Source organism: Carettochelys insculpta, chromosome 2 (assembly GCF_033958435.1).
Source record: "Carettochelys insculpta isolate YL-2023 chromosome 2, ASM3395843v1, whole genome shotgun sequence".
NCBI classification, from domain to species: Eukaryota; Metazoa; Chordata; order Testudines; family Carettochelyidae; genus Carettochelys; species Carettochelys insculpta.
The window spans coordinates 39324095-39340649 of record NC_134138.1 but is presented as its reverse complement, the minus strand read 5'-3'; the positions used below and the strand labels follow the sequence as shown (position 1 = coordinate 39340649).

The window sequence follows — 16555 nt, the reverse complement described above, 5'->3', positions numbered from 1 at the left end:
AAATGTATTTTTGAGCTTTTGTTATTTAAACCAAGAAATATAGTATTTTAGACATAAATCATATTTTGAAGCTAACGCCTGTTGATACTGGGACATAAAAATTGGAGCTGAAAATGAAGACCCTAAGAATTGTCAGTAAAAATAATTGAATTACTGTTGACTAGACCTCCACTTTTAAGTTTGAAAACTCTTCAATTTGCAATGAACCTCTACGTTTTGCTGATAAAGCATGCACAATATAGAAGCTCTATGACAAGCAAAAAGTCAGCTTAGACTAGAAACTCTGAAGACAGTCAATTTAAAGGACAAAAAGGTTGTTGGGCACAGTTTTTTCTTTTACTGCATACAGTTCCCTGCTATCTAAAATTGTGATTTATGCAGTATTTTAATATTTTGCTTATTCTTTCCCCTTGGGTGCTCTCTGGGCAGCGATAAAAAGGCGACGCTGAAAGAGCACCATTAATTTGCTCTGATGACTGGCCAGATAAGGGGAGATAATGGGAAAGATAAGCGGAGAAGATATACCATCAGAAACCCGATTATTACCATTAAAATTCCAGCCCAGCAATCTGCAGAAGCCTGATAATTCCTTCTCCGTTTCCACCACTTTGGATGATAAGGCAAAAAATAGTCACTCAGTGCTCCTTGATTAGACTGCCTGGGTTTTCTGATAATACTGTGATAAATTATGTATTTTGCCCCCATGTTTTGTCCCAAAAATTCAGATTTTTTCTTTCCTGGCCTATATTTTTCTTCCCTCCTCTATCCCCCCCACTCCCCCTTATAACCTATTATTGTAATACTAGTTTGATAAAAAGCACTGATAGGATAGGAGGTGTTTTGTATGGGAGCTCCATATCAATGTTATCAGCCCATCTCACGGCACCAGCTGCTAGCTGTTGTTGTTTTTAGCCTTATCACCTCCTGCCAATATGCCAATAAATTGTCCAGATTGTTCTCCATTCTGTGGCTGCGCTACAAAATTTATGACAGAAATGATGGTTTTTTTACCAATGCATTTCTTTATGATTAGCAAATATGTTGTGTGTGCAGCTTTGTTATTTTTTTGTTCTTCATGCTGTTGATTGTGGTCTAGTAATGTGTTTACTGACCTGTATGTCCCCAACTTCAGTCACACTTAAGTAGAGTGGTTTATGGCTAGTGAGTGAGGTGTTGTCTGAAACAGATTTGTTTTCTAATTTATTTTTTTTCAAATGAAGCTCTGTTGCCTAAAAACTTGAATATTAGCTATATGGTAATATTTTACAAAGACAATCTTCTGTGCAACATTAATGGAATAGTTTCTCATACAACTTTTGGTTTGTATTTTGCATAGCATAGCATGAACATTGCTAGGTACAGTCTGACTGTGTGGAAAAATGGCAAAGTGTTTATGAAACCTGGGTTAGAAAGAAAAAGTTCTCATGAACAGTCGAGTTGAAAATTAAATATGTTACATACATGTTTTACAAGCAAAATGCTTCTTGTCAGGAAAAGTCTGTCTAGCAGCATATATCCGACTTCCCTGAAGATGGTTGAATTGATTTTCCAAGAAGAAATTGTCTTTACAGCATTGGAGATATTATTCCAAGCTATTTCATACACTTTATGCAATATATGAAAATTATAAGGAGAAAACTATGACACTGAGTGTTTTAAGTTCTCCCTCAGCTTTATTGCAGTTTCCCACCATATATGCTGTGATTTTAAAAAAATAGTTTAAAATTAACCTTTCTTTTATACAGTTGATGATAGTATTATTTATTTAAAAATAATAATATTTTTATCCTAAGGATTGTATACTACTAACAAGAGACACAGTTCTCTGTTCACTGTTTTATTTCAGATTGTTTTTTTAACACGTTACTGCATATATCAGGTATCCATTGAAAATATACATTATATCGTTAGTTAGTAAGATCATTAGCAAATTAAGAGCAACAAAGAAACTGTGCTGGAGTACACTGATGGTTCTTTCACCTTGCTAAGTCAAGTAGCTCTTGCATAATTCACCTGCCATATGCTCAAACAAGTTTGTCTCTTTAAAACCATTGATAGTCTTTTGATCTTAGGGAAATTTGTTGTTTTAAAGCAGCAAGTGGACAGACTGCCCTCCACTTAAAAATGTTGACATAAAATTGTTTCACATGGGGGTATGTTATCTAAGTCCTATATTTGTAAGAAATCTTTTTATTTGCCTTTACAAGAAGATGATGACTAGCGTAGGTCTCAAGTTACAGAATTAAATCTGCGATACAGTAGTGCAAAATTAAATACTCTGCTTACATAGTTAAGGTTTTCTACATAAAAGTAATGCATGCAATAGCATTTATGAAAATTGATAATTACACAGTTTTATTTTTTGGAAGCAAACTACATATGAGAAGACAAAAATGTTCTGTTTTGTTTAGCTATTTGGAAATGTGTAGAAAAATCTACTGATTAGAAGTTCATAAATCATTCAGTAGAGTTTAAGTTTAAATTAAGGCAGTAATACAGACACGAATACACCAGCATTCAGATACAGTAGGCTTGTATATAAGAATTTGAATTTAGAAGTGGACTCAGAAGTGAAAATCTCTTTGAATAAAATATGCAAAGTGAAATGGAGTAGAACCTGTCAGTATTTTTAAGGGGCTCACTGGCTACACAAAAAGCAGGGTAGTGAAAAGGATGACAGTCTTTATCACTTTAAAATACTTTTTTATGTAAAGATAGAGTTTAACTATGTACTTTCCTTCAGATCATTCTGCAGCACCTTAGAGGCGCTTCAGATGCTTTAGTTCAGTTATAGCAGAGCTCTAGGTAAGCAGCTGTTGATATCTTTGAGTATGAAACTACCATGGTAATTTTTAGTTTTTATAAGACTGAATACCACTTCCTTGCATATGATAGATCTTTTTTTGCGGTTATTTATAGCATATATTAAAAAATAATATATGTTTGCAGACATGCCTTAAAGGTGTGTGTATAGGCTTACATATCTAATTCAGCTGTGAGGGAAAATAATGCAATTTGATAATTTGCTCCTAGTTTTTCATCTCTACTGATTCGTACTTTTGTTATGTGTGAAAGCTAATGCAAAGGTTCATGCAGAATTCTGTGTAATGAAGTGAGGAGAAAAACACGTCATCCATCGTACCAATTATTTTTCATTAAACATAAGGTGTAGTTTTTCAATAGTACAAAGGTAGCTAGCTAATGAAAAAAACTTGGAATATTGTCTTTTAAAAGAAAGAGGCTTGACATTTTGTAATGAAAAAAATGTTTCTTGATTTAAAAAGGGAAAAACAGATATGGAAGTTTTCTGATGGGGTGCTCAAATTATGTTTACACCTCAAATTTAGGATAAGTGGACTTACTGTAAACAAAAAACATAGTTGAAGTTAATATAAATGGATCCTATACTTTTAAAAATGGGCAAAAGCCACTATTGATCTTTGGTGGGTATAGATTTTCCTGGGAAGACTTCTGTCTGGATTTCACCTACATATTTTTTATTACTTTTCTCTCTTCAACTGAGAAGATGAACAGTTCCCTCTCTTGTAAAAAATGTACCTAGAAACTTAAACTTGTCTATCCTTAATAGGCTACTTTCTGAAGAATATAGTGTGTTTGAGTTTTCTGTTTGAATCTACTTTCATAAGAGAACTCAAATTGTACTCTAGAAGGATGTTTTCTTTTTGTGGTCGCAGTAAAGGTATCACTATATAGCACTTGCAATAATTTATGCTATATTTTTGAGATTATTATTTTGGATATAGGTGAAAATATCCAATTAAAAATGTGGAATTATTGTGCTCAAGAAAGGGACATATCTATTTAAAAGTATTAGCATAAAGAAAGCACATTTGTTTATTGTGGTTCAAAATCAGCCACTAGTATCTCTGCCACAGGTAACAATTGACTTTTCAGGCTTCAAGTTAATAGCCTTGTCTCTTGCTTGTAGGGATCAATATTAGTATTAATTAATCACCATTATCAGCCCTAGGATCTGGTTCTATTTGTTGTTACATCAGCAAAATATCAATATAGAAAGTGGACTCTCTGATCGTCATGGCAACTTCATCTCTTGGGTCAAAGAAAGTTTATCTTATCTGTGAATGGAGAGTGGCAAACTGTTTAGGGATCTAGTTTGAACTCTAAGAACATTGATTTAGTTTTTGTTTGTGAAGAGAGGCTGAATTCCAATCACAAGGGATAGGTAAGATTTAAATATTAAAGCCCAAAGGCTTGTCTGAGAGGGTGTCATACCATTATTGTCAGATTGTCTTCTTGAGATGACACAAAGGTAGAGAAGGAGAATTGTGTAGTTAGGGCTATTTATAGTTCAATAATTTGTGCATTTGACAAGCATATTAAATAAAAGTATGATGATTTTATTTCATTTACATGGCAATATTACTTCTAGTGTGTGATCCCACAGTCAGGGATTGCTCCATTTATAAAGAAATCAGTATAAAGTTAGCTCAGAAATGTATAGGGTGGGGAAATATCTTATTTACTCCCTGTGAAGAGATTAAAACAGAAAAAGATGGCTGAGAAGATGAGGAGAGTTAGTTTTTCTTTGCTGTAAACGCCTGAAGTAATGACGAGCAAACAAAAACCAGGGACAATTCAAATACCACCGCCTAAACAGTTCTAGTTACCGTTGAGGACTGATGAACTTAAAAAAAAGTATTTAATTAGGCTGGAAGGAGAATATATTACTACTATTTTGTTACACAACATACAAGATTAACAGATCAATTTTAAGTCTTTGTCTATGGCATCAGATTTGAGAATTTTGAATAGGTATGATCATATGCAGGACAATTTTGAAGACATGAAAATCCTAATAGGCTATGGTTATACGAGACATAGCAGTTGACCGCTGATATGCAATATTAGCTACGCCAATGCATAGCTAAAACTGAGTTATCAGCAGTTGACTGCGATGGCTGTGTACATGGAAGAAGGTCCATGGGTACATTTCTCCCATCAACCTTCCTTAATCCTTGCTGCTTGCAAGGAGTTCTGGGGTCAACTTTGATCCTGGAAAATGCCATTTCACGCGTGTGTGAAACAAAACCACAGAACATTGACCCAAAGTGGGTCAATCTTCTGTTGTAGTGCGGCTGTAGGCTTAGTTGTGTCTGAAGTTTAAACACACTTTCTGTAATAAGTATTCCTAAGTGTGTGTGCGTATTCAGGTATATGGTGCCTATAATGTCTTTATACATGTTACTTAACTATAGATTCAAAGTATCAGACAGTATTTTTCTGCTTTTATTTTCCTGCAGGTGAGGAGTAACGAAGTTTCCATGTCGTATCAAAGAGTGAAGTTGACAATCTATAATATACTCATTGGGAACCTCACCATATATTTAGGTTAATTTAATACACATACAGTAACAAAGTGTAGTTGTGAAAACACTAACAATGCTTACACTGCAAAAGGAATCACTTCTTGGTATTGACAAACCTTATTGATGATTTACTTTTATCTAAAGCTTTGAAAGGGTAATGCTCTCACGCATTGGTAACAATTGCGGATGATTGTCACATTAGATGTTTCCTTGTAGTGGATTTAGTCTGTTGCAAAGTAAACATGCAGTATACAATCTTGAGTTATATTTACAGTACTTTGAGCTACTCTATTTGATGTAGGGATATTTTTAAAAACATAGGATTGTTTTAATTTAACAGATTTAAAAATCAGCTATCGTTTCCCCTCTCATCGTTGATACATTGAGTTAACTCTTTTATGGTTATGGATTCATCCTCTCCTTATTATGAAGTTGGTACAGTTTTTCCAAGCTGAGAGTAAATGGTTACACAGATTTCCATCCTTTCTTGCCATTGGCATCTTTTATTCTGAAGAATCATGTAGTATTTCCAAAGTTGCAGAAGTAGGGAGAACATGGTTTTAGTAGGAATCCTATACACAGGTTTGTATTTGAACGTTGCTGTGTTTTTATGTTTATGTAATTAGTAAAAGTACTTTGGACCATATTTTCTCTTTAGTAACACCAGTATAATCTCCTCATTGCAAGTGTGTAAATAAAGGTAGAGTGTGGCCCAAGATTTACATATTACTGAATTATTAGTTGACATCTTTTAAAATAAGGAAACATTAATAGATCTCCAATGTGAATACTACTAGTAGTGGAATAAGTAGGCTAACACTGGTTTAGCAGTGAGTTATTTGAACATCATAAATTCTTCTCATATGTTGTTTGCTGCGCTAACAGGTTATGAATTAGTGGTTACTTTGTACCACCACACAACTAGACTTGGAGCTTTCAGTGTCTGATTAGCTTATTAAATGGTGTCAAAAGCTGATTTTAGTGTACTCCGTCTTTTTACCTGAGGAAAAACCTGCAATATAATGCAACACTGAATCGTTTTCAAAGGCTTTTTTTTGTGTGGGGGTGGGGGTGGGGTGTGCCCTATGTTTAGCCTTTTCTGAAATTGACGTTGTTCTGATTTTTAAACACTAAAGAATAGATCTTTCTGACTGTTATGTACGTTCTTAACTTTGTGACCATGCATAGTGCTATTAACTGCAATACACAATGTAGTGCATAAGTGTTTACAGGATCAGGGCCTCAATAGCACATGCAGTAATATATTCTAAGAACTTCAGAGTATGATGATGCATGCAAAAATAATTGAATACAATGAGAACTTTGCACGAATAAAGTTCTTTCAGTTGTGCACAGTGTTTTTCATGGCACAGACTTGCTGTCACAAAAACTGTAAAACATGGCATTTATTTTTCATAGTTGTATATTTTATGTGACAAAATTTATATAGAAAATTGTTATCTTGCCTTTTACAAACATATTTGCTTTTGTTATAGAAATATGAATTTTAATGAGAGTAGAATGAATTATAGTGTAAAGTACTGTGTGCCTTAAAGGACAAGTATAACAGAAGAAATCTTGGCAAGTAATTATTGTAAAGAATATTTTTTTGAATTTCAATAAACTCATAAAATACATGGAAATGTCTATTTAGGCAGAAAGGAAATTTTCTGGAGTGATTTTAATTTCACTTATATTGATGTAACACTTCTGGTTTCAGTAGTTACTTCTGATTTACACCTTTGTAAGTGAGTTCAGAATGGGGAAACTGCCACTTTATATTTGACTAATGTTCCGCTGGAGAGGAGGGAAAAACAAAGTTTAAAAAATGAACGTTTACATTAATGTTATAGCATCAAAAAAGTACACTTACTTGTAGCCAATAAAACTAGATTCTGTGTATACAAAGGTACTTTCTATGAAATTTCACAAAGGCAGGGTGCTGCCTAAAATTGGTATATTTATCAAATGATTGTCCATTGAGGTCAGCTGCAAAACTTCCTATGCCACAGGATGAATTTATAACTACAACAAAATTTTAAAAATCAATTTCCCCTCTTCTTCTCTTCCTCTCCTGTCCAACAGATTCAACTAACAAATGTAGAGCAAAAAGTTTTCATTTTTTCTTCATAACTAGAATTATTTGAAAACTATAAATTGGGTTGAAATTATGAACATTTTATCAGTTAACTGTACTCTGGTCTTGTCATCTACTTCATTCTACTTGCAATGGACACACTGGTTAGTACAGCAGATATGGAATTTCAGCGAGCACTAATTTAATCTGAATATTGAGGAAAAACATCATGTATTTTGAGAGTTATTTTAAAAATATATTGGTTGTCTACTACAAATATAAGTCCACTCCGTAACACAGTGTGCATCTTGGACAAACAGACGCACATATTGTCATCAGGTTGCTTAAGCTTTTGAAGTCAGGGCTACAACTGGGTCAGATGATAAGATGAGCACAACAGAAAAACGAAGAGTGCCTCTGATAAAAACTGATTGATTGATGTCTGGCTTCCCCACCATCACAAGCAGTTGACAGTTAGTTTGGGATCAGATGATTTGGCTTTCGCGATAGAAGATGGGGCCTACTAGGCTAGGCAGAAGGACAAAAAGGTCAGTTTCTGTGAAGAGTCAGGCAAGGCTGGTCTCCCAAAAGGTGAGGCATTGGATTATGCTCTTTAGTTCTGTGACTTAACTTTTTGTCTTCCATTGAAAAAAATGAAATAATCTGATCAGTGCCAGTATAGAGGGATAAAAAAAGAGTGGGTGAAAATGGGGAATAACTCCCTTCCCTAAACTTACAAAAAAGCAAATTTACAGCAAAAAACTTACCAGTTTTTAATTTTAATACATACTTACAACTGAAGTTATTTATATAGTGTAAAAACTTTCCATTAGAAAATATTCCTTTATATCTAACACTGAGGCGGCAATAAAGAAAATTTCTTTTATAAGTGCAGTAGAGGAATTTAATGCAATATAGAAGAAAAAAACCTTGTGCCTTAGCTTTTGGTACATTTACCCCTGTTTATTGGACTATTATATACTATATATTATTGCCACGGTAAAAAGTGAATTACTATAGTACACTTCTTAAATTGTAAAGAATTTAATTTTTTTTATCAAAATGTAATTTCTTTGAATTAACTAGCACTGATACGCTATTACAGCACGAAAAAGTGTCACAGAGGGGTAGCTGTGTTAGTCTGTATCTTCACGAAAAAGCAGTCATGTAGCACTTTAAAGACTAACAAAATAATTTACTAGGTGATGAACTTTTGTAAGGCAGATCCACTTTTTCTCATCGCCTAGTAAATTATTTTGTTAGTCTTTAAAGTGCTACATGACCACTTTGTTTTACTAAGAAGTGTGAATTTCATAGACTAAAATATTATTTCTGCTCAGAAAACATTACAGTTAACAATCTAGGTATAATAGGCACACCCCAGAAAACATGAGAAAATGAAGAAGAATGTTGAGAATACAGTTTTCATAACGTAAACCATGAAAATGTATGCCACTTGCTCTCAACTAGAAATGGGTCAGCTTGTGTTTTATTTAGATTTTTGAACAGTTTGATATTCTTTTGAAATCATTTATGATGTATTGCTTTTCTCTGAGTTTTAAGGGCCAGATTTCCAAAGGACACTTGGGTCTCAGTTAATGCTTAATATCAGTAAGAAGAATTCTGCAAGGTGCTGTACTGCTGATAATATAACTGGAAAGCAGTATGAAAAAAACATAGTATAAACATAAAGTGCTACATAAGCGACCACTGTAGGAGAATTGGTGGTCATTTGAATTGTGATTAGTTATAGTGCAAGAGAGGCTGTTTTCTTACTCACTAATGTGAAGGTGACCCCTATTTTTTTTTAAAAAAAGCTTGTGCGGGAATTGCAAAAGATTCATGGATCTTTTGCACAGGAGGTGAGGTGTAAGTTGGAGGCATGATTTCTAAAGTAAAGTTCAGGATCTGCAGAAATGTGTGAACACAGGTTTTAGTGTGTAAGAGAATCCTCCCTTTTTGTCAAGAGCATGAGAGCTCATACTATCATCTGGGTTTCTGTGGACTTTCGTACATTGTTCCAGTGTGCATCTACAACAGCATTACAAGTGGTGGTCAGAAGTAAATTGTCACAGACCATACATACTTGCTGGTAAGGTATAGATTTGTGAGTGTGTTTATCTGAAAAAATATGTTGTAAAATAAAGTAAATAGACTGTCATACAATAAGTCAATTGCTGTTGTAAATACACCTTTTCCTTTAATTATTTAAAATAATTACTTCACAATTCTTATTCAGGGCCTTTAATTTTTCTTTCTTGAAAGCCTGTCTTTCATACCTGACCAGAGAGAACGCCCGGCCTTAGTTTTCCTGTTTTAAAGTTATACACCTCTAGGGTGTGTAATTGAGAGCCTTCTAATTATACACAGAGGAAAATCAAGGTTGATGAGTTATTTAATAAAAAAAAAAAAAAAAAAGTCCATGCAGACAAAATAATCAAGATCAGCATTCTTATAAATGGAGAGTAACAATCAGCTACTTAGACCAGCTAGACTGTGTAATTTTATGATTAGTCTTACAGCTTAGGAAATCTAATTTAAGTGGGAGTGTACGTTGGGGGTGTTATAACTGGACTGATTAGCCTGACATTCACTTTGACGTTCTTTGACTGTTAGATTGGAAGCTTTCACTCTCAAGAAAGAAGATCACTGGAGTTCAGGTAAAGAATATTTCTGACTCAAAGCTTTTGGAAGTTTTTTTTTTTTCCCTGAGTGATTATCAATCATAAAATTCTCTTAGGATTTATAAGAATTCCTGCACTGTAAGAAGAAAGAAGAAAATATACATTGAATATTTGGCATCTTATTCTTTTATCACTCACACTCATGTAAATTAAAATTAATTCTACTGACGTCAGTGGTAATATACCCCTATTAAATTGGCATAACATAGGAATCAGACCTGTTGTACCCTGATTCACCATTTTTGGAAAATTAAAGCTCTGTTATACAGTTTCACAAATTTCTTGAAAGAATACATAGTAACCTTTGTTACCATTAGAGTATTTCAAGTACATGGTTTTTACTATGGTTTTTGGCATGGTTTTTATTTTTAACTGAGCACTATTGTATATTGGTATAAGTGGTTCTGGACTTTTCCAAAGTATTTTCTCTTCTTTATGTTGCTGAATTTTGCGTGCATTGAATTCTGTCAGCATTTAGGGGTGTGAAATATTTTTTTCAAGATAACTGCTGCTATCCACATAATTATTAATATAATATTTATTTATTAAAATAGTAACATTGAAAAATGTTTTACAGTCATTTTTGTGGCCTCTGTCCAGTTCCCAATGGACAGATGTTCACACTGCAAAAATATCACTGTGCAGATGGCACTATTTGGCATCTATTTTGGACTTCATTTTTATCATCATTCTCATGTTGAAAGACAATCAAAGATCTCTGTCAACAGCGGCTTTCTTCCTCATGGTGAGCAGGGTATGGTTATCAACAAAAGCACTTCATTTTGTCGATTTATTGTCAACAGAACATATTTGGTAGTCTGGACACTCTGTGGGTTTTGTGGAAAAAAGTCGTTTTGTCAACAAAACCTCTAATTTGGACATAGCCTAAGAGATTCTAAGTCCCATTGTAATCAGTTGATACTCTGGCTATAAATGTGATAGGCAAGGCAACACAGCTAATTTACAGAGCGGCTAGGAATAGAAATCAGAAGTTTTTATGCCCATTCTAATGATTTAATCACAGTGTGATCCTTTCACTGTGGTCCCATCTACATGGAAAACCTCCGTCAACAGATGTCACTATCGGAAGATGTATCAGGCAGGACCCGATAGTGGCAGGACCTCTGTTGACAGACTGAGTCTACAAAAGCACATGGAAAAAGCAATATGCTCTGTCGACAAAGAGCAGACAGAGTGCCTTGACCTGTCTCAACAGAGTGGCTGACCAGAAGCTCTGCAAACAAGGCTGCCTGGTGAGCTGGAAGGTCGAGAGAAGGGCCCCAGAGCATCTACATGTCTACTTTGTTGACAGAATGCTATGGAGAGAGGCGTTCTATCTGAATAGGGAGCAGTATAATACTGCTGGCAGATGTGCTGGGTTTTGTCGACGAAGCACATTTTGGCTGCGTCTACATGTGCCCCTTCCTTTTGAAAGGGTCATGTTAATGAGCAGGTTTGAAAGATGCTAATGAGGTGTTGCAATGAATATGCAGTGCTTCATTAGCATAATGGTGGCTACAGCGATTCGAAAGTGCGGATTTTCAAATCATGTGCTGCCCATGGAGATGGGACCTTACGAAAGGACCCCCCAGTTTTCAAAAGCCCTTCTTCCTATCTGGTGATCGGAAGAAGGGCTTTCAAAAACTGGGGCGGGGGGTCCTTTTGGAAGGTCCTGTCGCCATGGGCGGCGCATGATTTGAAAAGCCACACTTTTGAATCGCTGTGGCTGCCATTATGCTAATGAGGTGCTACATATTCATTTCAGTGCCTCATTAGCATCTTTTGAACCCATTCATTACCATGCCCCTTTCAAAAGGAAGGGGCACGTGTAGACACAGGGTTTGTGTGTAGATGCTTTGCGGATTTTTCTGACAAAAGCCCAGTTTTTCTGGGAAAAGCCGCTCGTATAGATGTGTCCCAAGACTCAGAAATCTTTATACAGGAACTGTATCTCTTGGATTTTAATGTTTGGTCAGAATAGCCCATTTGTAGTTAGTAATTTTCTGTCTTTCCCTACTAAAACACCTACAGATATACTTCACTGTAGATCAGGGTCTCATTTTTAAAATAAAATCACAACTAGACATTGCTGCTTTCTACAATTGTAACCCCTTATTTTCAACACATGCAGTGTCTGTGTCTCAAATTTCGGTGTTGTGCTATTTTAGGTTGTGTTATATAGAGAGAAGTTTTTCTGTTTTAGGGTTTCTCTTTTAGTTGTTTTATCCTAAGTTCTGAAATTTTGAACTGGTGTACCAGAAACAGTTCATCTTTCACACATATCAAATATTTTACATACCGAGTGATTTTTAAGATGCCTGTCATGTTTCATCCAGACTATTATATCTAGTCAGACTTTTTTTTTTAATGTTTGGCCCTCTGCCAAATGTGTTGCACTTCTTTTCACTGTAGTAAGGGTGTTTTATCCTTGAAATAGATCCAATAATTTCTTTTCTGTAACTGGCATAAATTGTATATTGGGGTTGAAAGCAATGCTGGGAGTAAAATGAAACTCCACAAGGAAAACATATATGTAATGGAAAAATGAAGGCATTAATTTATAAGTCTCTATATACACCTTGTTGCTCATGGAAATATATAAAACATGACTATAATTAGAGCATTTTGATTTCCTTTGAATTAACTTTAAAATGATTGGACACAGAGGTGATATAGAATTGGCAAGAGGGGAAAGTTATACAAAGAAATAGATGATGATGTTTGACCTGAAGCTCTTGAAAAATTTAAGTATAGAGTTTAATGAAAATAAAATGTGTTTATAAGAGCTGAGTTATCACACAGCAGATGGCTTTCATAAGAGCTGGACAAATTATTATTCACGGAATAATTTTCTCAAGAAATTTAGTGTATTTTTGTCTGTAAATTAGACACAAACAGCTCCTGGTGGCTATGACTTTGCTTGTCATTTGTGGAAACAAATTTTAGTCTATGGACTGAGTATTTTGAGCTATTCACACTGTGGCCGTGTCTACACTAGCCCCAAACTTCGAAATGGCCACGCAAATGGCCATTTCAAAGTTTACTAATGAAGCGCTGAAACGCATATTCAGCGCTTCATTAGAATGCGGGCGGCCACGGCGCTTCGAAATTGACACGGCTTGCCGCCGCGCGTCTCGTCCAGACGGGGCTCCTCTTCGAAAGGACTCCGGCTACTTTGAAGTCCCCTTATTCCCATGAGCTCATAGGAATAAGGGGACTTCGAAGTAGCTGGAGTCCTTTGGAAAAGGAGCCCCTTCTGGATGAGATGCACTGCGGCAAGCCTCGTCAATTTTGAAGCGCCGTGGCCGCCCGCATTCTAATGAAGTGCTGAATATGCGTTTCAGCGCTTCATTAGTAAACTTTGAAATGGCCATTTGCGTGGCCATTTCGAAGTTTGGGGCACGTATAGACGTAGCCATGGTGAGCTGTTTCCCTAAAGGTCTGGACAGGCTCCTTCCTTTTTTTTTTTCCTACCTGTTCTCACATAAGATGTTAATTTGTCCTCATCAAGCTCATGGGTTCTCCCTTGGAACCAATGGCCACATGTTCGCTCCTGCACCTCTCCTGAAAGGTGGCATTATTTTTGTAGCATTACGTCTGCTAGACGGGTTTCAGAACTGAATTGATTTACTTCAGAGCCCCTTTACAACATTTTTCATAAAGAAAAGGTTATGCTTAAGCCACATCCTGCCTTCTTACCTAAAGTGGTTTTATAGTTCCATCTAGAGCAAGATATTTTCCTCCTAGTCATTTACGCTGAACCAGATACAAGTGCCAGATAACAAGCATTGCACAAATTTGATGACTGCAGAGCCACGACTTTCTTCATCAAGCATACAAAAGCATTTAGGAAATAAATCAAAGCTCTTTGTAGTGGTAGAGGACTGGAAGAAAGGCCTCCAAGTCTCATCCCAACACATTTCTTCATGGATATTGGATTGCATCCACACTTGTTATGGTTTGACTCAAATCTCACTGCCTGCAGTTATTACCCAGTCAACAAGAGTGCAGGTCTCCTCAACTGTGTTTCTAACCCAGGTTCCCATTCAGGAAATCTGTAGGGCAGTGTCCTGGTCTTCAGTGCATACATTAACTGCTCATTTTGTCATCAACCAGCAGATGGGAGCTGAACCAGCAGTTGGCAGAGTGGGGTTCCAATTAGTAATTCCTAACTCTGATGCTGCCTCCAGGGTGTAGCTGCTAGGGAGTCACCTGATTGGTATTGACATGAACAAGCACTCTAAGGCCTCATCTACACTTCTGTGAAGATCCACCCTGAATGGCCCATTCAGGGTCAATCTGCCAGTTTGATTTTGTGTGTTTTGTGAAGATGCGTGAAATTGATCCATCTGGGTTGGTAGTCGACCCTTGTACACCTTGCTATTGAGAGGAGTAAGGGAGTTCAACAAGAGAAATGCAGTGCTTGTACATGCAACACACCATCATCTAATTGCAATGGACATGAACAACACATTTGAAGAACACCAGTTATGAGAGCACAGGTAAATGTTTTTTTATGACTGGATGGTTTAAACAGTAACAGTTCCTGAACAAATCACTGGCCGTGTGATCTCTCCACAGAGAAAGAAATAATGAAGAGGGAAGAGAGGAGCGAGAACACAGGAGATCAATGGACATCAGAAATCCATGGATATCTTCATATTTTTAATTTTTTCTCTTTACCAAGAAACAATGTGTATGGGCCCAAATCTAAAATTGCACAATTGTTTATTGATGGCTTAGCAAAGTTTACATTCAACTTTCTTTTGACATGTGTACAGAAATTCAATGCAGTAGTGTGCAAAGTGGTATTAGCAAAGGTTGCAGTCACCTAGAGTGTCCTTCATTTGATCTCTCTCATGCCTTAAGTGCAGACCTCTGGCCTCAGGGTTTTGGAAGCTTCTGTTTTAAGGGTTCTGCAACCCATGTAAGCCAGTACTTCATATATTTGCTAAGTATGGTGAAAAGCCTTATTACCCATCAGTCAGTTAACGAGAAAGCATCGTTCAACTGACATTTCTGATTCCTCCCAATACACATCTTCAGTCTAGTAAATGGGAGTGCTGTACTGCCTAGCATATTATGACATTACATATTCTGCACTCTACTTCTATGCAAAAGAGGCAGAAGACAAGTAAACAAGCTGAAATCAGGGATTTATTTAAAATACGCAGCTCCAGAGTGTGTCATAGGATCTTTACATACTCAGGCCAGTTTACTATACCTTCTTCATCTACTTTTGTATACTTTCTTCATCTACAGTGATAATTAATGTTGATAATGATGATCCTGAGGCACTGCAAGATCCCAAAGGGGTTTCTAAATCATCAAAGAAAGATTAAATTATATTCATTATAGTTTTAGGCTTTGGTTTCAGTACATGGCTTTTCTACATGAACACAGGAATAATACAAAATACTTCCAGAACCCATGAGCAGGGTTCACCTTCTTGACAGGGAGGTATTCCTACCAACAGCTAACCATTTATACTGCCAGTTGCCATGGCAAATTTTTGCCTTTCAGGGCAGGGTTAAGCACTGTAAACAAAAGTGGTGTTGTTCAGTTAGCAGTGTAGACAAACACCATCAGTGGTGGTAAGAGGCTAGGTGTGCCAGTGCCTTCCCAAACTGCCAACCTAGCTCATTGGCCTTGTAAACTCTGTGTTGTGAGCTCAGTCTTTGAGGAGGCCCTTCAAGTTCTGGGGAAGGTTAGATTTTAAAACAAAATTTGTTAGGGATGGTGATAGGTCTTGCTCTGAGGGCAGGGGCCTGGACTCAATGACTTCCAGTTCTAAAAAAAATCTACACTCCGCACCCAGCCCCCAAGATACTTCAGTGTATTTTCTCCATTCTTCCAGGGCTGTCGGGACTGCAGTCCCACTGAGGCTGAAACTGTGCCACCAACCCTCCTGGGGCTGGAGAAGCAGCTGGGGCTGGGCACTGCCTGTGTTCCAGGGCTGGAGGGACTACCTGCCATGTGCGTTCCAGGGCTGACGGTACCATGTGCCCACCCTCCTCATGCTCTGAGGAGGGCTGAGGCTGCACCCTGTACTGTCTTTCCACCCCTTTGCTGGCGGAGAAGGCTGAGGCCACAAGCTGCCTTTTGGGGAGGGGTGGCTTGCCCTTGCCGTGTGTGTTTGGAGGTGGGAAGTTGCTTGGCTCCTTTGCAGCTCCTGGAATCGGGAGTGGGACTTCGGGTAAAAAGGGTAGGACTGCGGAATTGCCTCCCCCAGCAAGAGTTCCCTCTTATTATTTCCATCCATTGGCACAATACATTTTGTAATGTGCAGCAAGATGTGCGGATGCATGCCACCAGTGGAAACACATGCTGCCCACGGTGGGTGGCTGTGGGCTCTCTGCTAATCAGTTGGGTGGCACCTGAATTTCTCCTGGGCAGGTGCCCAAGCATTCAGTTTACAGGGAACTCACCACCCGTGACAAAGTCTT

At 37.0% G+C, this 16555-nt stretch overlaps 1 protein-coding gene across 3 annotated transcripts in view; it reads left to right on the top strand.

The window, feature by feature from the left end:
* Positions 1-16555, top strand: part of ZFPM2 (zinc finger protein, FOG family member 2) — a 484892-nt gene that overhangs the window by 2740 nt on the left and 465597 nt on the right. The window lies entirely within an intron of this gene.